General features: G+C 34.4%; 1 pseudogene; it reads left to right on the plus strand.

Moving 5' to 3' along the window:
* The first annotated feature begins 1,228 nt into the window (after window positions 1-1,228).
* LOC149176639 (transcription factor MYBS1 pseudogene) lies at window positions 1,229-6,943 on the plus strand (annotated as a pseudogene).
* Window positions 6,944-17,303: the final 10,360 nt, after the last annotated feature.

Genomic DNA, 17,303 nt, shown 5'->3' on the forward strand with positions numbered 1-17,303 from the left:
TAGACTAAGCCACATTACCAAATATTTATTTTATAATTACGGCATAAGGGGTTTCCCTCTGAGGCTAACTCCCCTCCCATACCACATGTAAAATTATGAGTCATTGATTTTGTTGTTAGACGATAGAAATAATTTATGCCATCAGATTGTTTAGAAACCACTATTTGCCGGTTACAATTCGTTACCAAATAGCCTCATGCATCGTGCGAGAAACTTGCAAGCTTGGTTACAAATGAAGGTTATCCTGTGTGAAGCATATTCAACGTTATCTCGAAGGGTTGTGTGTCTCGTTGCATAGCGCTTGCGGTTTCTCCGCTTTCTTCTTCATCCCTCTTGTTGTCCACCATGGTTATATTTTTCTCAAAGGTATATCTCTTATCGAATACTCATTTTTCACTGCACTGATTTTGGGTTCTAAGTTCTAACCCCCTCTTGATTACGAAGAGCGAGCTTACTCTGTATCATATTACTTGTTGTTGCATATGAGAGTTGTTTCACAAATAGGTACATGGATCAAATAATCCTCTTCATTTGTGGAATGCCCCAATTGCATGTAAAAGATCTCACCAAATCATTGCAACTCACGCACTCCCCCAATTACATGTTTTAGTTTCTCAAAAGTGAAGCACAAACCACCCTCGAAGCCGAATTTGTAATTATTATTACATTTTATGAGCTTGATGGTCCTATAGTCAATGCGCTCTGGAGGAGAGTTCCTTCCGTGCATATGATTGGCCCTCTTGTTTTACAGGCATAATCTGGAAATGATGAAATATCTGGTATCTCTGCAAGCATGTGGACTGAAGAAACTAAGTGTATGAAATTGTTAGATTCAAGTATTTGGAAGAAAATCCTTGAAATTTAGAAGCAAGGGTTTGGGGAAAGCCATGGATTTGATAACAAGAGTGAGCGATTGGGTTTCCGAAAATATGATGTTGGTGTTGCTGGAATGCTCTCAACGAGTGCCTTTGGAAACTGAAGATACTGAAAAATCTATACCGGAAAATCAATACAAAGAATATATTCCAATGGTGCCATATGTATGGAAGGGTCTTCATGAGGAGATATTGGAGTTGATCTTGGCTAGATTGCAACTGAAGACTATCCTGAGATTGAGAATAGTCTGTCACTAGTGGAACATATTGTCATTAAGCAAGAGGTTTTCCAAAATTCATTTTATGCTCCAAGCCCTGAGTTTCAAGAAATGTGTTCTTGTTTGATGTCCTTGATGGTGAAAGCAGAGAAAGTTGTTGATAATGGAAACGCTAAGAAAGGGCGAACTTTTTGTTCTCTTTATGTGAATCTGGCATCTGAAAGTAATGGAACGGGAAAGGGGAGCTCCAAATCTGATCAGGAATGTCGCAAGGGAATTCCATCGACCCAAGAACAGCACAGTAAGCCATGGATGCCTTTTATCTCTGATAATTATGCAATAACTATATAGACCAATGGTATTCACTTGGCTTCAGTCCATTTGACAGTTTGTTCCTGTGTTTTTATCTAATATATCAATATATTAAATTACTGTGACAACTTTATATTGATTTGGGTTTGTGTTTTTTTGTGATTTTTAGAGCTTCAAAGTTTATAATTGTCAAGGATTCTTTATCATTAGTTTATTGATCTCACCTACAAATTGCCTCGAGGTTCTGTTCTTATGGGCTTGTTATTATTATAAGGAAAAACATTATGGTGTGGGTTTTCTACCTTTATCTTTGTCCAAAGGAAATATGGATATATATTCGTTTGGGTTTTTTGATATTATTGTTTTCCTTTTTCCTGAAAACACTATTTTTATTATGTTAAAACTAAACCCTTATATTCACTTATAGTTGGGTCTCTTTCACAATTTATTTGACTACCACTCTCACTTTATGCCCTTAGGGTCTTCTGATGTTTAAGTACACGAGAAGTTATTGTTTATAAATTATAACCCAATCGAGTTTTGAATTTTTCCTGCAAAGAGTAACTGCATGAGGCTCTCGCAGTGGGATATTAATGAGAATATTTTTTATTGGAAGGATGTGGATATTAACTTAGTATCTAAATTGATTCCATTTCCTACATGAAAATAAACAAATCTGATTGAACCATTCGATTTTTGTGATGGTTGTATATATGGTGAATATTTTGAAACATTTTAGAAGGATAATGCTTCTGTTTCTCCTATCTAGTTAATTTCTTGAGGCCCTGTCCTACAAATTCAATAAACAAATTTAAGGCCACGTGACTTAGGTTGTGACATCTGATAATTAAAATAAAAATTAGTTGCCAAAGTAAAGACTCTTAAAGTAGGTTTGGGGCACTCTAATAGCCTGCATACATGAGTTGGAGTTGATCAAATGAGTCCAGAGGGGAGACACGCTAGATATTACCTTAAATGAATCCTTATGGAAACATGTGCTTTGTCTAGTCATTTCTCATCTCTTGTGGGTATTTTCCAATATTAAACTGGGAAATAGAAATATTTGGGCAGAACCATGGTTTTGGAAAACAAGGGTTATTTCATACAACTCTCTGCATTATATTTGATTGAATAGAAAATCTACTTACATAATACTGTAGAAAAATCTTACTTTATAGGAAAATTAAATATGGTAACTCAGCTTGGAAAAAATATGGCTAGGCAAAAGAGTCAATAATTTGGCATTCTCTTGGAAAAAACTTGGCTACTACAATTGAAAATCTATAGAAGACAGTAATGGAAATGGGTCAAAATAGTTTCTCAATGAATCAGTAACCAATGAGTTCAACTTGTGAGTCTCGTTAGTGATAACTATGATCTGAAACCTTTAAATATTCACAAATCATGTAAATTTTCAATTCCGATGGATCATTTATATGTTTATTGCTTGAAGTAGCAAATAGTCTTTATAGGTCCCATAATACTCAATTCCTTTAAGAAAGTCCTTGGATATAGTGGGACGTTCTTTTACTCTAGTTTGTATTTTCTTGTGTTGTCTAATGACATTTTCCAATGCTTTTTTCCCCTTTTTTCCAGTAGCTCAAAACAAGGAGTGGTCAAAAACCATTCCTAGCTATCCTCAGACAAGTTGTGAGATGGCCCAGTAACCTCGAGTAGGAAAATCATCCTCTCTTACTCCCCATAAACAATGAATAAAATCAAGAGAAGTTTCTCTTTCCAATCTCAAGTTGGGAACAAACCTTCCAACTAACTATCCCTTATGTGCTACTTGTGCTTTATGGTTTTCATCCATGTACCTTCTCTATTTCACCACCTATGGTCCTTCCATTTGAAAGTGTGCCCATTACCATAAACTCATCCTCACCTCTTACCATTCCCCCAACCCCATAAGCTTGTACAATGTAATTTTGTTTGGATTAAATTGTTATAAATTAGTTATCACCAGAAGAATTGGTGAATATACTATTGCGCTAGCCTTAAAGTTTCCCCTGAAATTTAATATAATAGTTAGTGGAAAATAATCCTTATCTACTTGAATATTTCATGTATCTCTATTTGCAAAGTGAACATTGATTTCCCAAATAGTTGGTTATTATTGAGCTTAGTGAATCCTTGAGAGTTGAATTCTTCAATATAAATAAATAGAGAATGAGGAGTAAAAGGAAATTGTGCAAAACCATGTATCCTAACCACACCTAAAATTGGTATCATAATCCCATGTTCCCCTACTGCTAGGAATATAGTATAGGGTCGTGGGATAGTTGTCAATGTCGTAATCCATTTTGCGTTTTCATTGATGTCTCCGATGGTATTGGACTAGTGAGAAATGTTTAAAAAATGTTAACAAATGAGAACTTGTTGAAATTGACTTTGTTCAGGATGGAGGAATGTTTGGCAAAAAGCAGGACATCAAAAAATCTACCTTGACTCATTTTAATGATAATGTGTGTATCTTTGCTGATGTAGGATGTTCTTGCTTGGTGTGGAAAAATTTTGCAAAGGTGACTGGAGGAGCATCTCAAGGAATTTTGTTATTTCGCGAACTCCCACATAGGTGGCTAGTCATGCACAAAAGAATTTTATTCGGTTGAATTTGATGAACAAGGACATAAGAGGATCTAATATTCATGAAATTGTTAGTGTGAATGGGAGTGATGTATAATCACCACACAGACCTATAAGTGGTCAAGGAAATCAACCTTCAGGATCTACAGGACAATCTTCTAGTCATACTTCTCAGCGAGGGCTTCCTGGTGTATATGAAGCTACTGTTCATCAGCGCGTTGTTGGGCCTATGGTTTTCATTACTATCCCTCCTATAATACTTCCTCCTGGAAACGCTCCTTGTGTTCTTCCAATTGCTTACCCTAAGCGACAACCAACTATGCATTGATAATTAGAGAGAAGGACCTGATCACTTTGGAATACAAAGATTCATTTGATAATATGTTTGTTGTCATCGTATCAATAGGAAATGATAAATTTCAACTAATCTGATAAATGTTGATCAATTGGTGTACCATTGCTTAGTATGCATATTTTCGTGGGTGGTATGAAAGAGATAATTTTATTCCTCCACTAAGATTGCCAAAGTGGAGGATGTTAATTGTCTTGCAACGAATGATTTTGATGGGGATACATGTAAGAAAAAACTCAAATCCAACCAGGAACGTTGCAAGGGAATTGGACCGAGGAAGAACATAGGTAAAAATTTAATCCCTTGATTCCTTTCCTCTCCAATAATTTTATTTTCAGCAAAGTTTTTATGGATGAGTGCTATTCATTTGTCTTTTGTCCATTCGACAATTTGTTCTCTTTTTTTATCTAATATATCAATATATTAAATTACTCTAAAAACTCTATATTGATTTGGGTTTGTGATTTTTTGGGGTTTTTATAGCTTCAAATTGTATATCTATCCGAGATTCTTTATCATTAGTTTATTGATCTAACCTACAAATTGCCTCTAGACTATATTCTTGTGGACTTGTTATTATTATAAGGAAAAAAATTCTCGCACAGGTTTTCTAACTTTATCTTTGTGAGAATGAAATGCAGATTTATATTCATTTGGGTTTTTTGATGTTATTGTTTTCTTTTCTTATGAAATCATTATTTTTTTTTATGTTAAAACTGAACCCTTATATTCACTTGCACTTCGGTCTATTTCAAAATGTTTTTGATTGCCACTCTTGCTCTATACCCTTAGGGTCTAATGAGGGTTGAGTATAGGAGAAGTTATTATTTATAAATTATAACCCAATCGAGTTCTGAATTTTTCCTGCAAATAGCGACTGCATGAGGATGTGGTGGTGGGCTATTAATGAGAATATTTTTTATTGACACAATGTGGATATGAACTTAGTATCTCAATTCATTCCGTTTCCTACATGAAAATAAACAAATTGGATTGAACTATTCGATTTTTCCGATGGTGACCTTTATGGTGACTATTTTGAAACTTTTTATAAGGATAATGCTTTTGTTTCTCTTATCTGGTTAATTTCTAGAGGGTTGTCCTACAAATTCAATAAACAAATTTTAGACAACCTAAATTAGGTTGTGACAACTCATAATTAAAATAAAAAATCGTTTCCAAAGTAAAGACTATTAAATTAGGTTTGAGGCACTATAAGAGCCTACATACATTAGCTCGAGTTGATCAAATGATTTCAAGGGCGAGAGACTCTAGATATTCACTTAAATGACTCCTTATGCAAACATGTGCTTTGTCAATTAATCATTTCTCATCTCGTCTAAGTATTTTCAAATATTAATCTGGGAAATATAAATATTTGGACAGAATCATGGTTTTGGCAAACAAGGGTTATTTCAGAGAACTCTTTGCATTATATTTGATTGAATAGAAAATCTACTTACATAATGGAGTAGAAAAATCTTACTTTATAGGAAAACTAAATGGGATCATAGATCAGGTATGTGTATATGAACTTTTAAGTATGGTGACTTGGTTTGGAAAAAAATGGCTCACAAAAGGAGTCAAGAATTTGGCATTCTCTTGGAAAAAAACTTGGTAACTACAGTTGAAAATCTACAAAACGAAAAAGTATTGGTGAATAGACTATTGCGGTAAACAACCTTAAAAATTCCCTTGAAAATTTAATAACAGTGAGTGGAAAATAATCCTTATCTACTTGAATAGTTAATGCATCGTCATTTTAAAAGTGAACATTGAGGGCTCTGGAGTTGGCTGTGATTGAGCTTAATGAATGCTCGAGAGTTGACGTCTTCAATCTCAGTAAATTGAGAATGAGAAGTAAAAGGAAATTGTGCAAAAACATGTATCCTAGCCACACCTAAAACTGGGATCATAACCTCGTGTTCCCTTGCTGCTAGGCATATAGTACAGGGTCGTGAGATAGTTGTAAATGTTGTAATCCATTTTGTGTTTTCAATGATGTCTCTGGTGGTATTGGACTAGTGGGAAATGTTTCAAAAATGCTAACATATGAGAACTTATTGAAATCAACTTTGTTCAAGATGGAGGAATATGTGGGTAGAAGTAGGACATCGAATACTATTCCTTTGATTATTTTAATGATAAATTTTGTATCTTTGTTAATGCGGGATGTTCTTGCTTGGTCTGGAAAAAATTGGTAAAGTTTACTCGAGGAGGATCTCAAGGAAGTTTTTTATTCTTGAACTCCCACACAGGTGGGTGGTAATGGGCAAAAGTATTTTATTCGGTTGAATTCAATGAAGAGGGATAGAAGATGAAATAGAAATAGTGATATTCCTAGTGTGAATGGGAGTGATGTATCATCACCACAAGGACCTATAACTGGTCAAGGAAATCAATCTTTATGATCTGCAGGGAAATCTGCTAATCATGCTTCTCAGCGAGGGCTTCCTAGTGTATATGGAGATACTTTTGGTCAACCCATTGTCAGGCCTACGGTTTCCACTGTTGGCACTCCTATAATGCTTCCTCTCAGACATGATCCTTATGTTGTTCCAATTTCTTACCCTATGCCACAGCCAGCTATGCATAGATAACTAGAGGGAAGGAGCTCAACACTTTGGACTACAAAGCTTCATTTGATAGTATGTTTGTTGTGATAGTATCTATGGGAAATCATTCATGTCAATTGAAATTCTAAATGCTAAGTAGTTGGTGTATCATTTCTCAATATCCACCTTTTCATCTGTTGTATCAAAGAGATCATTTTCTTCCTCCACTAAGATTTCCAAAGTGGAGGATGTTAATTTTCTTCCAAATAATCATTTTGATGGGGATACACATCAGAAAAAACTTGATTTGCGATTATTTTATTATTTCCATTCTTCAATCAAAATCATAAAAGAGAAAGTCTCTGGTCCTTTGGATACATATAGAAATATTATATGATAATTTTTACAATTTGGCACATAATACACAAATATGAAGAGTTTAATAATGTTTCTCTATATAGCATCAACATGATTTAGGATGCTTTGTGCACCTCTTTGTCTTTCACTACATCATCAAGGATTGTAGTTTATTCATGCAGCATGCCCTCTACATGCAACATACTCTCTTTATAGAGGGAATTCAACAGATATAGATAGCAATATCAATGCATTTACCACTTTGTGCATTCCATCCAAGTGTTTTTAGAAACAATCATTGTACCAACTATAGAATATTTCTAAGAAACATTCAATATGTGGAACTCAAAATTCTTGCTTCTCAATCTGCTATCATTTTCATTTTCCTCAACAAAGGCTTCATCAGAATCTTCTCTATTGTAGTATACTACCCTCGCAGGCACAACCAATTTTTTTTTTATCATCTAAGTCAGTAATCAATGCTATCCATATTCACACATTTGTAGCCAAATGAAAAACCTAAATTCCAACATATTTATCCTTTGTGTTTCTATTTTGGGGAAAAAATGGATGCATATCTGGAACATATGATTTCATCTCCAACATATTGCTCTCCTCATTCTTACCATTGATATCTTCACATTGAAACTCCATTCTAATTACTACAATTGTTCTAGAATACAAAATTCAATGAGAATAATGATGGGAATGTGGATAGGTGCCTAATAAGCATGCATTATGTTTGAGCCATGATCATCATCAACTCAAAATAAAAACAAATGCAACCATACAGTGGAAGGCCAATATGGTTGCAACAATATGAGATTTTATGATACTGGGAGGGTCCTTTGCCAATTTAATATTATGTGTCCCTCAAAGGCATATTCCAATTGATCATAAGCCTTCGAAAACTGCTCTAGCGCAAACTTGTGCAAAATTTAAACATGTATGCAAGTGTCATTGCAAATTATTTATGACATTTCCTTTGCAGCATATGATGCAAATGCTAGTTATACCTAATTGAAATATTTTTAATTACATAAATACGTGTCGATTGATATGTATGATTATTTATTCATCTTAGTATTATAATTTTTCTCCAAATATATATATATATATATATATATATATATATATATATATATATATATAGATATGTATGTATATATAGTAAGTAAATATATATGTATGATTGTATTAACTTTATTATAATATTATAAATTTATTTCAGGTATAACATATTATTTTTATTTATATATATCTTGAGGAGGTGGCTGAACGAATGGTATGGGCCTTTGTTAACAACCGGGGCCCTGACATAGTATGACACATGTTCGAATTTCTATCGATAGTTGACAGGTATGGTAGGGAAAAATTAGAACCATCGAAAAGTAGAAGTATCATTATATATTATAGAAGACGGGCGTTATGTGCATTTTTTTCTCACTTGGTAGGGGAGGTGTAAACATAAGATTAAGGGCTACTATGATATGTCCCAACCTCCTAGATGACCTTAAAGAAATGGAGTCAGCAGAACTAGACCTTACTCGATTCCCTCGGGTGCGACAGGACCCCCACGAGAAACTCAACCCCTCCAAGTGTCCAATACGTGATACAACTCACCTTTTCCCTAATGTAGATCCCCATTTACTCCCTTGCCAAGGCATCAATGCAACTATGCATTCTTAGTCACTCCCAATAGGCCTGCATAAGTCTGACTGTGGCATTTTTCTTCTAGTGATGTGCTAGCGACCGCGATAATTAACTCTATTTTTTAGGCGTGGGACTTAGCCTCGGCCCAGAAAACTATGAAACTTCCAGAAGTCATAAAATAAATGAAGACAATGTTTGTAGACCAAAAGCTATAGCGAAGACTTGACCTGCTCATCTCTAGTCGAGACTCACATTTTCTCAAACAATTGCTAGATATGCAGCATACGGGTCACTATGTTCTCTCATTTATTGTCTTAACACCAATTAGGTATTGCATTCATTATTTATTTAGTTATGAGTGAAAGCATGAAAAGAGCCATGATTAGGATCTATCATAAAACCATGCTTATAAGTAGCATATAACCAGATAAATAACCATAAGAGAACAATCACTAAAGCCACATAATAACCAATACATTCCCTTACCAAAATAAAGAGAAACTTAGTTTTTATTAACCATAGGAAATTACCAACCGGGTTTAGGACTTCCACATTCCACCAGACCATATATTGGTTGAACCAGATCTTTATTTTATCCAATCACCCTCCTACCATATTTGAGAATGAATGTGTGATATTATGGGATAAACCAATCCATAAACATCCAAGGGAATTCAAAGGTTAAGGTACCTCCACTCCCACTATAGCGTGATCTCACCTAAACCAGTCTTGAGATCAGAAAACTAAACCGAGCTTGGATGCTTTAGAATTTCTTCACCATCCTTGAGGAATTTTATTGTCTCCACCCTAAGGTGTTATTGTGTATCGTGTCATTACCAGTCAAAGGATTCCTAAGCCTTTGGGAAATTTCCTGACACAACCTCACCCCATATTATGAAACGATGTGACAACCCAAAGCTCAAATTGAGAACAATCCCATCATACCATGGCTATCCAAAAATGGAAACGATAGGCTAAAATCCATGCCAATGATAAGACAATAACCACGTACCAACATGAAAATGTTAGAAAAATACTTACAGGGGGGGTAGGGTGAATCATTATTTTAAACCAGTTAATCTATTTTTGCTTATTCAGATTTAGTTACATGACTTTGATGCCGAAAAGTCGCATATATCTAGTTCACTAACTTTTTCAGTTAATTCATCATCTCTTTAACTTGAACCAATATATCAGTTCTTCATTAAATATTAATTAAATAGTAATCATGTGCAGTAAGACAAAATAAGTCATTACACACAAGAAACACATGAACACCATGACTTTTAGGTGGAAACCCAATGTGGGAAAAAACCACTGTTGTTTTCATCTTTGTCTTCTTCTTTTATTATAAAGAGTAATTTCTTACAATACTTCTAATGGTGTAGACTCATACCAGTATGTAGGAACCCACCTGTAGAAGGCTACAACCTTCTCTTATTTTCAGCTTATACTGGAAGGGAACTACAACCCGCTTATCCTTTGTTCCTTGTGGATTACTTTTTAGAACATTTCAAACTGGATATGTTCCAATTATCAGACAACAATACTAAAACCAACATTGTATGAAATCACTAAACCAACTTAATCACCAAATCATTAAATAAATCGAATACTTGATCCCACATAAGAAAAGAAACAAGATCATTCCAATTCACTCTATACCCTTCATCAGAGTGTCAACCCACCTATTGTTCATCACAAAAACATGATCTTGTGACTGTAAAACCTAGTCAACCTTATGTTAGAATATACACGTTATTATTATGAGACATACATGCGTATATACACACATTATGTTAAGATAACCCGTTAGAGATCTCAAAATAATGAACCCTGAAACTGAACCACTACACTGTTGAAATCAATCACTAGAACACACAGTGATCTCACAAACGTCTTAACCAAATATAGGTCATCTCATAGAAGCATCACTTTATTCAATATTTCATAACATAATTGGTTCAACCTCAACAAACACTGTCAAACATAGATCATAATGGAAGACTTCATCAACAAACAATAGCAAACACAGAAAGACTGATCAAACATCATTTACAGCAAAACCCTAGCATATGTACACAACCCTTGTAAGACACTTTCGTGTATGTATACATATTGGAAGAGGCATATCCACGTACAGATCTGTCCCCTACAAATTCAGTACTCTACTACCCAAAATTTGATCTTCGTATGTACATAATCTTTGTGAAGAAAGAAATCTTATATATCTATAACTATTGAATAATACCTTCATTGCAAAACATATCATCAATAAAAACCAAATCTTGGCAGATACTATACAAGACATGCATCACAACATCATCATCACAAATATATCAACCCATAAGAAAATTATTCAATGTGTAGTAATTTCAGATCTATAAGATTTGGTGCATCATCACAGTCCTGTATGCACACTTATTTCAAATAAAATAATTCATCAATAAACCAAATCTTGCATAGATAACAATTTGATATCCATCTCCTTATATATCTTAGGCCTTAGCTAATAACTTAGGTAAATTCCGTAATTATGTCGATGGTATTATTTTATTATATCAAATATCCATTGTCGCACTTATTATTATTGGCCAATACCATGGTAAATACCCATGGTATTAAGAATACTAAGGTGTAAAAACCCTACAAAACTTTTCTTCACAATACTCATGTATTTATGTGTCTTTTCTTCTCAGAGCCTGTGTATACTTTTTCATACTTTATATTTATCATTCCTTTGTCTTTGATCTGATATTCCTTTCTCCAATATTTTTGTCACATCTATACTGGCCTGAATACTTATCCTACTTTTAGCATGTTGACATCTTTATTAAATAGGTTTTCATTAAGGACAACACATCTATTGTAATGCCAACAATCTCCCCCTTTCAACTTGATGGCAACCACTTTGGTGTTTGGTCACCACCACCTATAGATATATGTTAAGACATCTGTAGTTATACCAAGTTTCTCAAACACCAAGCTTGAGGCTTCTTCCCCCCTTTGACATCAAGAAAAAATGGTTGACCAATGTTGAATGAAGGTTTCTCTTCCTTTGTTGACTTGAGTTTTGTAGATCTGATTTGCTAAGTATGAACAGTAAATACTGACCATGCTCCCCATGAGCACATGCTGAATTTCTGAAGATATAGAAAGAAGTACATGAATCTATGACTCAATCAGAAACAAACTTTCCTATCATCAATGACTCATGTTTCCATTGATCACCCAACAATGTGGGGTTACATATTTGACTCAACATTACATCACATGACCAAAATGATGGGATTACATAACTTGACCACAATACTCCATTATTGAATTTTACAATGATTTATAACATAGGTCTTAACATGACCTTTACATCATGATTCAGATATGGAATTTATAATTAAAAAAAAGACCTAAATAAGACCATGATATTCATCAACAAATATTAGAAACCATATAGGATCTACACCATAAGAATTTACAGTGAAAAAAAATCCTTCATCAACACATGTGTCTTTAGTATTTCATCAAAGCATCAATGTTATATTACAGCAACTCAAAAACCATCATAAGACAACACCATTTCTAAGTAGCACCAATCAACATCAGGACCAAAATGAAAAATAATAACCATATGAAGCATATCAGAGGCTTTCCCTAACTCTATCCCACTGTCTCTCAATCATATAGAAGCACACGTGACTATCCTTCATAATATTCACGTACTAAAAAAAAAAATTGAATTTTATAACCACAACTCCCCCTCAGGCTATATTGTCTGAACCTATTCATTGTTACTACATCACATGTCTTGTCAGTAATATAAGCAACATTAATATCAAAACAACCAAGGGAGAAATTATCAAAACAACATATTTATTACTCCCTCTGAATATGAAATATATGTTAGAATAATTAATGAAGTGATGAAGGAGAGGCCACTCCTAGATTATTTTTTAGATATTCAGAGGAATCACGTGGAAGAGGCTTTGCAAATATATCTGCAACTTGTTCCTTTAAGGGAACATATTCCAGCATGATCTTTTGTGCATGTACCTGTTCTATCAAAAAGTGATATTTGATTGGAATATGCTTAGTTTTTTAGTGCATGAAATGATTTTTAGAAATACTTATGGCACTAGTATTATCGCACAAAATAGGTATAGGTTGAGGAAAAGTGATTTGAATATCTTACAATATTTGCATTATCCATAGAAGTTGAGTATAACAAGATGCAAGAAAAACATATTATGCTTCAGTAGTAGATAAAGAAAGGAAGCTTTATTTTTTGTTGAACCATGATACCAAGCGGGGTCTGAAATAGAATGCTCCTCAACTAGTAATTTTTCGACTCAAAACATTACCTACTTCATCTGCATCTATGTAAGCATGAAGAGAAAAATATGCATCTTTGGGATACCATACGCCATAATATTGAGTGCTTTGTAGGTCGTCGAATATTCTCTTAACTGCATGGAGATGATTTTGTTTAGGATTTTCTTGAAATCATCGAACAATCCCAATTTCATGCACTATGTATGGTCTTGTGCCTCTAAGATAGAGAAAGCTCCCAATCATAGATATTGATTTTGGTTGATTTACTAAGGGAGAATCATCATGTGAACTAAGGTTATGACCTATTACCATTAGTGTGCATACAAGTTTTGTAGGTTTTAACCCTATACAAAAATTACCTGCATACGAATTCTTAAAAATTGAAAATAAAAATGGCGAGAACATAAAACATAAAACAAATATACACACATATTTTCACTTGGATCCTAAAACCAAGACTACCAGATTTATTTCTCATTATTTCTTTCAATGCTACAATACATATATATAGATACAAAAGCATCCATAAACCCCAATCGATTAACTATGGATTAGAACATAACCATAGTTCCCTTGACCGGATCTATAAGATACCATGGGCATAAAACCATCATGCAGAAAACCATGTGCAAAATCCATGCAAAAAACCATAGGTAGGTTTTCCCACCAAATATAAGGTCCAAAGATAACACAGACCCAATATGAGAGATAATTAAAATTAGAAAAAATATAACACACGCCCAAAATTCTCCCACTTCTTGTTTTCTTTGCGCACAAGGGGTCAAAGGAGAGATTATTCATTGGTCCAACCTTGCAATGGACATTGTTTCTCTAGAACCAAAAAATTCTTAGTGCTCAAAGTCTTTGTCAATGCATCTCCAATATTCTTCAAAGTGTCCACCTTTACAAGAAACACCTTTTTTTCCTCAACCATATCCCTCACAAATTGATATTAAACATTAATTTGCTTTGTCTCTGAATGATAAGTAGGGTTCTTTGACAAGAAAATTTCACTTTGGCTATCACCATCTATCCTTATAGCTCGTTGTACTAACCCCATACTTGAACACAATCTATACAACCAAAATTCTTCCTTGCTTGCATGAGTGGTTGCCATTTATTCTATCTCTGTAGTTGAAAGGATCACTATAGACTGTCTCTTACTCATCCAACTAACTGCACTTGCAAGTAGATTAAAAAAATACCCACTTGTAGATCTTCTCTAATACATATCTCCATCCCAGTCTACATCAAAAAAGCCACGGATGTCCAAAAATCTACCCATTCATGGTCTTCCTTGGTAGCATAGACCATAATCACTAGGGCCATCCAAATACCATCAGATGTGAAAGAGATGGTTTCTTACCATTCCATAAATAATGTGGAGACTTATCCTCCAACATTGATGAAGGTGATCAATTAACCAGGTAACATGCAATCTCCACCACCTCTGCCCAAAATTCTTCTCTTAACTCGGCACCACCGAGCATGCTTCTTTCCTTTTCCATAAACGTCATGTTCATTCCTTTTGCAACTCCATTTTTTTGACGTGTGTATGGAGTAGTGTTTTTCTGTCCTGTACCACACTTCTTATAGAACTCTTCAAATTCCTTCTTGTAGAACTGTCCACCATTATCTGTCATCAACACATTTATCTTCTTCTCTATCTGGTTTTCCACCAGAACCTTAAGTTATTTCAACATGTCAAAGAATTCATATTTCTTCCTAAGGAAATATGTCCATGTATTCCTTGAGAAGTCATCTATAAATGATATATAGTACATAGACTTACCGAGTGATGGAACTGACACAGGTCCAAACACATCACTGTGCAAAAATTGTAATATCCCTTTCGCCCTCTTAGAATCAGAGGGGAATCTCACCCAATTTTTCTTTCCATATACACAATTTTCACAAAAATCAAAATCTAGAGAGAAATTAGACATAACTTCTACCATACCATTATCATGAAGTATTTGAAGGTCCTTCTCTCCAATATGTCCAAGTATTTGATGCCATAACATGTTCTTTTCTAGAGAGACCACTATATTTTCTGCTCCACTTTTAGGAACCACAAAACTGTTGCACCCATTAATAACAGTGCTATAGAGAACCTTGTACATAGTTCCAATTTGAACTCCCCACATCAATACCCATGCTCCACAAACCATATTATAGGTATCTTTATCAAACATTATTTTAACACCTGCATCATCCATATTGGTTAGAGAAATTAGATTTCTCACCAATGCAGGAATGTGCAGAACACCCAGAAGTGTTCTAATTCTTCCACCTTGCAACTTCAACTTCAATTTTGTACATCCGACTATTCTATACTTCCTGTCATCCCCTAGGAATACATCACCACCATCATATTTCTCATACTCATAGACCATTCCCTATGGCAAGTGAAGTGAAATGATGCACCTAAGTCAAGAAACCATGCCTCATGATCTACATTTGTACTTTATAAAGAAACCAAGTACACATCCCCACATTCATGTGAGGTGATTTTTTCCTCTACAGAAGGAGCATCATCAGATCCCTTTCTCTTCTGAGGAGCTTTGGATATAAAATCATATTTGAAGTGCCCTTCCATTCCATATTTCCAACACACCTTTACATGTTTTCATAGAGATTTAGATTTCCCTATAGATTTAGATCTCCCATTCGAGGACTTATTTGTATTTTTTTCCTACGAGAATCCTCGTACAAAAAAGGCATATCCATTCTGTCCCTCCATATTGTTTCGTCTCATCTCTTCCAAAAACAACGATGAGACTATTTCGTCAAACTTCAAGGTAGTTGTATTGTGGCCTCTTGCAACAACCAGACTATCCCATTAACCTAGCAGTCAAAACAAAAAATTGATGCACCTATATTCATTTGAAATTTTAATATCAACAAATAACAACTAACTTACCATAGTATTAAGGGCATCCATATGCTCTATCGTCCCTAAATTCTCCCAAAAATCCTTTGTTGTAGCTTCCCTAATACATTCAACAATACTATATCCGAGATACACAACCATATATTTCTCTTTACCTTCCAATCCAACTTCCCTTAGTCTTCATCTAACATTGTTGTTGGTTTAGTACCCGGATCTATCATGATCCACTGATATTTATCCACGCGCAGATCCTCCATATTGAGTTTCCACAACTCAAAACTCTAAGCATTAAATTTCTCAATCTCTATCTTTCCACTGCTCGCAATCTTATTTCACCGCAAGAATCGATCTCGCAGATCTCACACTGAACAGGGTCTACCACAGGCCTAAGAAAAAATCCTTAGTAGAAAAGGTGTCCCCTTGAAGCTGAAACAACCCTGATACCAAATGTAATTTTTAACCCTATATAGAAATTACCTGCAACCAAATTTTTAAAATTAGAAAATACATAATGGCGAGAATATAAAACATAAAACATATATACATTGAGATTTTCCCTTGAATCCTGAAACTAGGACTACCAAGTTGATTTTTCATTATTTCTTTCAATGTTACAATACATATATATACATGTGGAAGCATCCCTTAAAACCAATCCATTAATCGTAGATTAGAGCATAACCATAGTTCTCTTGATCGAATCTGCAAGATACCACGGGCAGAAAACCATCATTCCCAAAGCCATGTGCAAAACCCATGCACAAAATCATATGTAGGTCCACCGACTTAATATTGGGTCCAAAAATAACACACACCCAATATGAGATATAACACACATTGGAATGAATATAAAACACACCCAACAAGTTTGTAGTCTTCCATTCCATACTTCTTTAAAATCTACATTAGGTACCTAGTCTGTGAGAGAAAGATACCATTCTTTGCTTGCTGAATTTGAAGACCAACAAAGTATGTTAGTTCACCAAGTAATGACATTTCAAATTATTTATGCATGACTGAGTCCAAATATTGACTGATAGAATCTTCATTGTTTGCAAGTATGACATCATCTATGTAAACAACAACTATTAAAAGTTTACCATAATCTACCTTTATATATTGATTTTTATCTGCAGATCTGTTAGTCGAACCTTGTTGTTGAAGGTACTTTTC

This window comes from Pinus tabuliformis, chromosome 4_1 (assembly GCF_031772625.1).
Source record: "Pinus tabuliformis cultivar Carrire ecotype Pingquan chromosome 4_1, CPIR1, whole genome shotgun sequence".
Lineage (NCBI taxonomy): Eukaryota > Viridiplantae > Streptophyta > Pinopsida > Pinales > Pinaceae > Pinus > Pinus tabuliformis.